At 36.1% G+C, this 9,893-nt stretch overlaps 1 long non-coding RNA gene across 1 annotated transcript in view; it reads right to left on the bottom strand.

Annotated features, from left to right (window-relative positions):
• The window catches only part of LOC104854404, a 12,131-nt gene extending 2,846 nt beyond the window's left edge, over positions 1–9,285 (bottom strand). Inside the window, exons 1-2 of the long non-coding RNA XR_778075.1 lie at positions 9,263–9,285; positions 2,347–2,429 (exon numbers count right to left, since the gene is read on the bottom strand). This is a non-coding gene — a long non-coding RNA (uncharacterized LOC104854404). The remainder of the gene's footprint in view (positions 1–2,346; positions 2,430–9,262) is intronic.
• Positions 9,286–9,893: the final 608 nt, after the last annotated feature.

The following is a 9,893-nucleotide window of genomic DNA, read 5'->3' as shown; positions in this document are numbered from 1 at the left end:
TTTGTAATAGCTAAATCTTGGAAACAACCTATTTGCCCATCCGTTGGAAACTGGATAAAGAAGTTGTGGTTTTTCTATAAAATGGAATATTACTCAGCCATAAAGAGCGAGAGAATAGATTCATTCATAGGAAAATGGATACATATTGAAGATATACTCCTAAGTGAAATAAATAAGTCCCACATGTGTAAATACCAAATAGTTTCCCTGGTGTGAATATTCTGCAACAATGCATAAGATTCTAATAAGATTACTGACATTTAGAAATGGGAGGAAAGGAGCTAAAGGTGTAGGGAAGGTGTGATACGTAGGGGAAGAACAAAAAGAGAAAAGAAAAAAATGTGAGAGAATGAAAAGATGAAAATAAAGTGTTTGTAGATGGGGAGGGGAGGAGGGGGTGAAGGGAGGGCAGAGGTAAGGGGAAAAAATGAGAATCAAGACTTGTCATGTAGAGGTATAAGATCCCAACAATGAATGTAACTGTACTGTATCCCTAAAATGTACCAATAAACTCAATTAAAGCTGAAAAAAAAAAGAATAGAAATAATATTAGGTAAGGCTTAGAATACCACATGATAATAGAAAATAACTGCACATAAGGACAGAATTGCTTTTCAAGTTTAGGATTTGGGCAAAGCAAATTCCGAATGATTAGAATTGCCTTAATATTTCAACAGGAAGTTGCTCTGAAGTATGAGGCGAAGGAATTGTAAACATAACATTTATTCATAACAATATTTAATTTTTACTCCTAGTATTGTACTACATGAGGATTTTTACTTCCATTATTTTATTTTAATTTTCAAAATAACTCTTGGCATTAAATATTATTTAAAGAATACATATTGTAGGTTTATAAAAATTAAGTGATTTGGCAAAAATTCTGTTACAGATCCAGATCTTTAGCCTTTAATTACATTAGATTGCTTCCTCAGTGAAGTCAATTCAGTATTGAAACTTAAAGCAAAGCCATATCATCTTAGAATTTCAGTGAATAGTCTTTAGTACCTGGATTTGGGTATTTCTTGCTTGAATATCCCAAGGCAGGATTATTCACATATTTTACCATATTGGAAGGAATTGTAGAGAGTGCCAGGCACTTTTTGCTTTAGGTTTAATGTTTCTTTGCTTTGCTCAGGAGGTCATTTGTGCCCTGAGGATATGTGTGTGTGTGGGTGTGTGTGTGTGTGTGTGTGCGTGTGTGCATACATGCATATATGGAAGCTAGGTTAAAAAAAAACACAATTAAAATCCTAGTATAAAATGGATGGCAAAGAATTAGCTAGAATGTAATGGGGTAAGTTAATGTGAAATGAGAGAGCTTAATTTTACATATCCATTTTGGAAATATTTTAGATTCCTTTTACTCAATTTAGTTTTGCTATATATTTTTCTTGAATATTTTTAAAGCCTTTTTCTTTCATCACAAAAAGAATTTATAGACCACTGATGTCACCAACATAAATGAAGGGAGAATTCCCAGGGTATATAATTTTGGATGGTTTTAAATTTATAGTGAAATTACATACACACACACACACACACACACACACACACATATATATATATATATTTATATCATTTGAAAAAAGGGATAATGCAAAATGTTTAAAAGGTTATTTCTTCATAGGATATAGTGTGTTTGTATTTTTATTTTTCTATGCTTACTTTTACCTCTGAAATTGTTTTCAATGAGTATGTAATATTTCATGATTAGTTAAATGTGTTATATTCTAATAGCTTTGTAAGAATAGCGATCTAATATTACTTTGTGGAAAATATTTCTTTTAGGCTATATGAACTTTGAGTAATGATATGTATCATTTAGGATGTAAAGATGAGATTTAAAAATTGTATTGAGCTCTCACACTTGAATATCCAGGAGAACAAATGTTTCTTGAAAAATCTTAATAAAGTCCACGAATCTTTCTTATTTCTTTCACCTGTGTAAAATCCTTTTCTTTGTGATTAGAAGCAATTGACTCACTAAAAATAGCCATCAGCTTTATATTCTTTTTTAAAAAGAGCCCCGTATTCTCAGTAAATCACAATTTCCAAAGTGAAGAGTCTAACCAAGTCACATGTCACATAGCCATTGATCCTGCAGTTGCTGACTGTCCAGTGATACCACCACCTGGTGGCTTTCAGAAAGAGCAGGTTTGTGTCTAGCAAAACCCACTCATTTAAAGAACTGTTCTTAGGGTCTGTATGAATAACAGTTTTTCAGGCTGTGAGTATATAAACTGTATCCTGCAGTAGTCCCGAATGCTAAGGTATTCATCCTCAACCTCAAACTGCCAATAAATTAAGATCATGAGCACTAGTTTTGAAAAAAAATATACATACCTGAAAATTCCTGTGCTAGATGCATTAGAAACATCTTTAGATTCTGCATTAAAGATGATTTCACTTAAATTTTGTTATGCCAACTGAAAGATAAGAGTGATGTATAAATGTATGAGTAATTATATCCCCAAAGGTTAGAATTTTTCCATTTACACTGAATGCATTGTTTCTACATTAAAATATGATTTAATGCATTTTTAGATGAGTAACATGATAGTAGCTGGCCTTATAATACAATTTCCTAATTTTGCAAGTGAGAAAATTGAGCCTCAGAAGTGTTAATGGCTGAAGGTCACACAGTTCTCAGGTGACAGTCAAGATTCAGATCTGGCTTGGTCTGTGAGTTATTGGACTTAACCTATACACCATTTCATCCTGCTGAGGTAAGTTGACTCAAAGGAATTTGTTCTTCCCTCTACCTAAGAAGGTCTGTTCTCCATGGACAAGTTCAAATCTGAGGTCATGTAGCTAGGAAAGAGGAAGAGGGTGTGAGAATTTCCTAAGGAAAAGTTGGATCTGATTTTCTGGTTTGGCCGAGGCACTAATGAAAAGTACGATGGAGGAAAAAGCAGCTCCTTTTATTTCTGTCTGGAGCCTGATCTCCCAAATAGGACCATCCCACTGATGATGGCAAAGCTGGCCAATTCATTAAGGCTTTACTAGGAAAGAAATTATCCAGTGTTTTAGAATTAATTGCATGTTCTTTGGGTCACTGGTTTAGAACTAATTGAACCCAGAATTAGTCTACTGGGGACACAGAGTTCTTCTGGCAACAACTGAAAACATATTGAGATTTGCCTCTTCTTTTTTCCATGTTTACCTGTGAGCGTGACAGACACTGTAATCCTGCAGCCTGTGAAGTGTAGCCATGTATATGCTATATCTCATAATCATTGTCCTGTTGTTCATTTCCTGATGTTTTCCTGCCAACCTTACTTGCCAGGGATCACCCGCTGGGTTTTTGCCCTTCTGCCCTCCAGTGCCAGATGTTGTTGTGCATGTGGGACTCGCTCCAACAGGAGGCCATTGTGTGTATCTGCCAGGGTTGTGCAGAGAAAGGAAAGCTGCCAGCAATACTCTATGCATCAGGGCCGGCACTCTGGACAGATCCTGGGACCCAGGTCCATCTCACGTTAGGGTTAAAACTCTAAGAAGTATTGGTATTTCCTTCTTGTTTCTTATTAAAAATAGCTTAATTAGTGGGGCATGAAGCACGCTGGCTGAAAATCACTACTTTGGGTGACACCAGGAGTGCTTTTTCTTAATTTGTGAAATGCATGTTTGGAGAAATAAGACATGTTTTGTTTTTGATAACACTTAGAAACAGTTGAGTGAGTCAGAACCTGTATTGTTTCTTCTTTGTTAAAAAGCTTATTTTGGAAATAACCAATTTATGTTCACAGTGGTGCACTTTGTACCTTCAAGGAGCTCTAGCATAGAAGATCTACCATGTTATGTATGTTAACCATTAACAAGACCATTAACAAGAAAGTCCAAACATATCATGATGTATTTGTGCCTTAGTGCTCAGGTGATGGAAACTGCCTTGGAGGTATTTGTAAAAAATAATATGTTTAGGGGAAAATTAGGCTGTTGCATGCTATCTACTGAGAAGAAAAGGATGATGGATTAAACAGGAGTTACTTTCCCAGGGTAATGATTAAATATTCATGCAGGACACAGCAAATAATCACAAGAATGTTTTTTTGGCAAGTCAACAGTACAATTTATCTTTAAAATACTTTACAAAAATAAGCTATTAATCCTCCCACTCTTTATATAAGAAAATTAAAAATAGTGCCCTTCTCATACCCCTTCCTTGTTTCCTTGTTTCTTTGCCCATGAACTTAGTTTTATTTCACTAATGCTTAATTTGAATGTGTTTTTGATAATGCTTGATATAGTCCTTAGTGATGGATTCATTGCTGCCCCATGGAAGATGCACCTGATAAAGTGACCTTCCCAAAGAAAAGATGAAGTCAGATCTGCTGGCCATTCACAGCTTTAGAGCTCATTGATAACTTTCTGAAGTTGTAGATGAATTGGAGGTTCCCAGAGCACGATGGCTCTAGATGCATAAACAGTTCTTATTATGCAATTTTCTTTGGAAGGAAAGTTTTAAGTACAATTCAATAAAAGTGACTGCTATGATTTACTTATACCACCCAGAATTTGCCTGCTGTTAGCCTGCCTTATATTCATGTGACCAGAATTTGTGTCCATGTGGTTATCGCATTCTTAAAGTCTAGGCCTTTATTTCCCCTTCAACCCTCAAGCTATACCTTGCCTGTTTTCTCATTTTATACAGATGAGCAATTGAAGAAGTAGGTATCATTATCTTCTTCTTTTAACCATACAAGGAGTGATAAACAGGTTCTGTTCTCAGAAAATCTCTTCAATTACAGTAAGGTTGGCTATAGCATCGTCAAGCTTATCTGGCTTCAGTTTTCTCTCCTCAGTCAATCTCTAGTCTTTGAAAAAAAATCTAATCGTGCGATTCTTGCTTCTCATATTGTAAAGAATGGATAAACTTTTCATGATATCATTAAAGCTCCTTAGTTTAGAAACAAAAAATCCATTATAAACCCTTTGTCCTTTATTTTTAATTATTTAATTTTTAATTATTTAATTATTTAATTAATTATTTAATTTTAATTAATTATTTAATTTGCACTGATAATTGAACCCAAGACCCTTTCACTGAACTACATCCCTATCTTAAATTTGTAAATTTTGAGGTAGAATCTTGCTAAGTTGCCTAGGCTGGGCTCTAGTTTGCTTTCCTCCTGCCTCAGACTTCTAGAATGCTGGGATTGTAGGCTTGAGCCATACTTCCCAACTTGACTGCCCTTTCTTTTTTATACTTAAAAAATAGTTGAAATATCCTAACATGCAGAAACCACAGAAAATCATCCACTTTTGTGAAAGCCATTTTCCTCTGGCTTTCATTTTCTACTCTGTGTTCCAGCAATGATGAATTACTTGAGACCCTAAAATTTGTCTTGCTGTTTAACACTTCCATAATTGTGTGGATCCTCTTTAACTGCATAGATCATTCTTCTCTCATATTGCTCATTTCTCAATGCTTAGCGCACCTCAGTGACATGTTTTCTAAGTTCTCACATAGAACTGTCTACTCTCTTCTCTGCACTCCACTTTCATTCTTTATTTACTTCTAATATTGTACTTGGAACACTTTCTTGGAATTGTTTATCACATTGCAATTTCTATGAGGGAAAGGAGGATGTTGTTTTATCAATCTGCCAAGGTCTAGTATTGAAATTGACAATTGTATTGTATTGTAAATGTTGATTGATTGGATGAATATGTGGGTCCTATGTACAAAATAGGAATTTCCTAAAAGGCAGAAATGAGACCGTACGCTCCCTCCCTTCAATTTACATTTCCAAACCGGGTCTTGGGATGGTGAAGAGAAGCTTGAGGTCCCTTTGGCTTCTGCAATGGGGATGGAAAGCACCTTGTTTTATCACCCCACCGAGTCTGCTTAGTGGATGGAAGCAAATCAAAATGCTAGTAGAAAGGGAGGATGGGTGCTAGAAGAAAGTCAAGCGTTGTCTGTTCAGTGAGGAATTCATTGAGTAGGTCAAGGAGATTTCATCGTGTCCACCCTGCTGCTACCATTGCATTTGAGTCTGGAATTGGGGGAGGAGTCAACACCACCAGCAGTACAAACAAATCTAGAAGGGCAGGAAGGTACTACCTAACTAAACTACTGGCGTTTTCTCTGGTTGACAGAGCATTTGGAGGAAGAAAGAATGGAAGCAGAAAATAGCCTGATGTCTTAACATTTTAAAAGCACCAGGAATCAGTGGTTTTCAATGATTTGATTAAGCCTAGTAGAAATGTCAATTAGAATGATAGTTGTATTTCCTTCTCTCTAATTAAAGTGAGAGTCTAGTGAAAACCTACATAAGGTACCTCTTCCACCTCTTTCTCAATATGCTTTGCTGATGTGTAACAATTATATAAATATATGATAACTCAAAGGGGAATGATAATTCCTAGAGTCATACGAAGAACAACCTAGGCAAGCATAAGAAACAAGCCTGGGTTAATTCTGAGACAAAAACATAGAGTAGGCTTGCACCCTTCTGAGTATTATTGTCCAGTTTTATTTCATTGATACGGGACCCTTGGTACTAGTGTTAGTTTCTTGTCCCTGTGATCCAGTGCCTGAGAAAACCAGCTTTAAGGAGGAGAGGTTTATTTGGGCTCATGAGGTTTCAGTCCATGGTTCCATCACCATGGGCTTGAAGTGAGGTGGAGCAAAGCTGCTCACTTCGTGGCAGTTAGAAAGCAGAGAAGGGGGAGGGGGGCAGAGAGGAAGGGCTGGAATGGGGGGACAAATACCTTTCAGGCACATTCCTAGGGATTACTCCCATTTTGGACCCCAACTCCTGATAGCACATTCAGCAATGAACTTACCAGTGGATTAAACCATTGATGAGGTTAGTGTCCTTGTAATCCAGTCATCTCTCTAAGTCCCAACTCGGAATATTATTGCACTGAGAGTCAAGCCCTCACTATGAGTCTTTGGGAGATACTCCATTTAAAAAACTGTAACAGCCTTTGGGAAGTAATTTCTATAGTGGTGAGGATTGCTATAACTCTCTCTCTGGGTTTCTACTGATATAACAGTAGAAAGCTAGTGGATTTCTCAAAATCTTGTGGGTTGTCTGGGCTTAGCTGAAAGGCTTTTTCTAGTCTTTCTTGGGATCTTTCATGAAGTTGGAGCAGACTGACGACTGAGGCGAAACTGTTCAAGGTGGATTGATTGATAATGCTTCATGGGGAATAAATAGATGGAAGATGGCTCAGCCTGGCCTTGCCACATGATCACTCTAGTAGGATAAATGGACTTCTTATCCTGTGCTTTGAGGTTCCAAAAGTGCAAATATGGAAACTACTAGGCTTTCATAGGGTTTTGCCCTAAAATTGGCTTAGTTACTTCTGCCCCAATCTAGTGGTTAAAACAAGTCATGGGGCCAGGCAGATTTAATGTGTATGGACATCACACAGGGCGTGAATGCCAGGAGGTATATATTTCAGTAGGTACTACCATAACAATTAGCTACCTCCATCTCCCAAGCCACTTTTTATATCCATCACCAACTTCACAAGTTCTACTGAAGCAATAAGAATAAATACATATTTGGCCCCAGAAGAGCGATCCCAAAATATTAATGAAATGTAATTTTTGAAGAAACTTTTTTCTTTTTTTTTTTTGAGACAGGGTCTCATTATGTACTTGAGACTGACCTGGAACTAACTCTGTGGCCCAGGCTGGCCTTGAACTCACAGCGATCCTCCTGCCTCAGCCTCCTGAGTGTTGGGATTATAGGCATGCGCTACCACACCTGGTGAAATGTAATTTTTTAGTTTATTGTTTTATATGAGGGGTCAGCCAGATAATATGATTTAGAAAAATAAAAAAACTGTATTTCCTGCACTAATATGTCAATGAGGAATTTTTGAAATAAAATACTTGAAGGATTTATACATTCATATAACATATTTTCCTCATGTCCATTCCCCATTACCCTCTATTTTAGCCCATCCTCTTTATTCCTCTCTGCTGGTTTAACATAGTATCCTCAAGGAGGAATTTTATTATTGTTACATAACTTTGTATCATTTAGTGAGTCAGTGAAGTAGTATTAATAGATCCAGAGTTAAGAGACTGTGTTCTACCTTCATTATTGAATACTTTAGAATCTCCATTAACTAATTTCATATTTTTTATGCATTTGCTCTCTTCACTGAAAAAATAGGTAAGATTCAGCCTGATTTTCTCACAGTAATTTTTAGTATATAAAAGGTCAACATTTAAAAGATTGATATACTCTTCAAATAATGTTATCAGTTTATTTTAATGTCATGATTTAAACAGTATTAATTGAGCCAACTAAGTCATGAGAAAAAACCATACAGTTTACATTTGAAGTATATGCCTTAAAATTAGGGCCAATGGATTGTAGATATAGCTCAGTGATATAGCACTTGCCTAGATATGGGAGGTCCTGAGTTTGAACTGAGGAAATGTTATGGCTAGCTCCTAATAAATAGTAGGTATTGAAGAATTTAGTGAATAAATGATAAACAATTTAAAAAGTAAATATTCCAAAAATTTTAATATTCTCAACACACTTCTTTTTGCAACAAGAAATGAATGAGAATAACCTTTATTCTATAATTTAGAACATGAGCGTTTAACCTTTCAAACTTGCTTAATAATGTAAACCACAGGCTAATAAGTAATCTTTTCATTAGTGAATTAAAGGATTGCATTTTTATTAGCTTCTGCTTCTGCTTAATAATGAAAAAGTCACCAAATGCACAAGGATCATAAGTCTTAAATTAATTCCTATCATTTTAGCTTATGAATCAGAATGCATATGCATCTTTAAGCAAGAATGTAATGACAAATAATCTAAAAATTTCAAATAATCTTGAAAGTATGTGAATTCATGCATTATTACTTCATTACTTTTGGTAAGGAAAATATGATGGTACTCTGTGTCTTTTTTGAGATAAGCCTGTGCTCAATTGAATTATAGAAATATACTTGGGGCTAAGACATCAGTTTAGCATTTTACTTTCCTTTGAAGTATACAGCAATTCATGTTTTATTAGCAAAAAATTATTTTTGATATATTTTGTCTACACTGTCATAAAAATTAAAATACCACTAGATGTATATTTTAGTTACATCCATGTTTAGATTCCAGAAGACACTGTTGTTTGTGGTGGGGGATACTCAACATGGTTAATTTTACCTGCCAACTTTACTGGGCTACACGGTCCCCAGACATTGGAACAAACTATTCTGTTCTGTACACTTGTTTCTGGAGATTACCATTTGAATTAGTAGACTGAGTAAAGCCAATTACCTTACCTAGTGTGAGTGGTCCTCTAATCAGCCGAAGATCTGAACAGAACAAAGTAGGGGAATTTCACTTGGTTGGCTGCCTGAAGCAGGCATAGTTCTTTTCCTGGAAATGGCATCATGGTCTCTGCTGGTTCTTAGGCCTTTGAAATCATTTTGAAACTGCAGCAGCATAGGCTTTCTTGTGTCTCCATCTTGCCAAGAGTAATCTTGTGACTTCTCAGCTTCCATAATACATGAGTCAATTCCTTACAATCTGTCTCTCTCCTATTGGTTCTGCTTTTCTGGACAATTCTAACATAGGGCATTTGTTCAACTCACAGTCACTCCCTTTTACTTTGCAACTGTCCTCCAACCTGTATTGATTGGTCCTACAGCCTTTCTATCCTTTGTGAGCTAACTTCTTAGTGATAGTCAAATAGTCTAGAGATGAACAACCTGTCCTGAGGTGCTCACATTATTTCACTTCACAATTGTCCCCTGAGATAAGGGAGAAAGCAGATTTTCCTATTAGTCCAATATGTGACACTTAAACTTGGGAGCTGTTGATTATTTTCTGTCATGTGACTAAGAAGCAGAGAAAGCTGGTCTTGAAGGAAAGTACAATATGCCATAGATTGGAAAGAGAAGGTGCCTCTGA

Source organism: Fukomys damarensis, unplaced genomic scaffold, assembly GCF_012274545.1.
Source record: "Fukomys damarensis isolate Sample0158 unplaced genomic scaffold, DMR_v1.0_HiC HiC_scaffold_36, whole genome shotgun sequence".
Lineage (NCBI taxonomy): Eukaryota > Metazoa > Chordata > Mammalia > Rodentia > Bathyergidae > Fukomys > Fukomys damarensis.
This window is presented reverse-complemented; position numbering and strand designations above follow the sequence as displayed.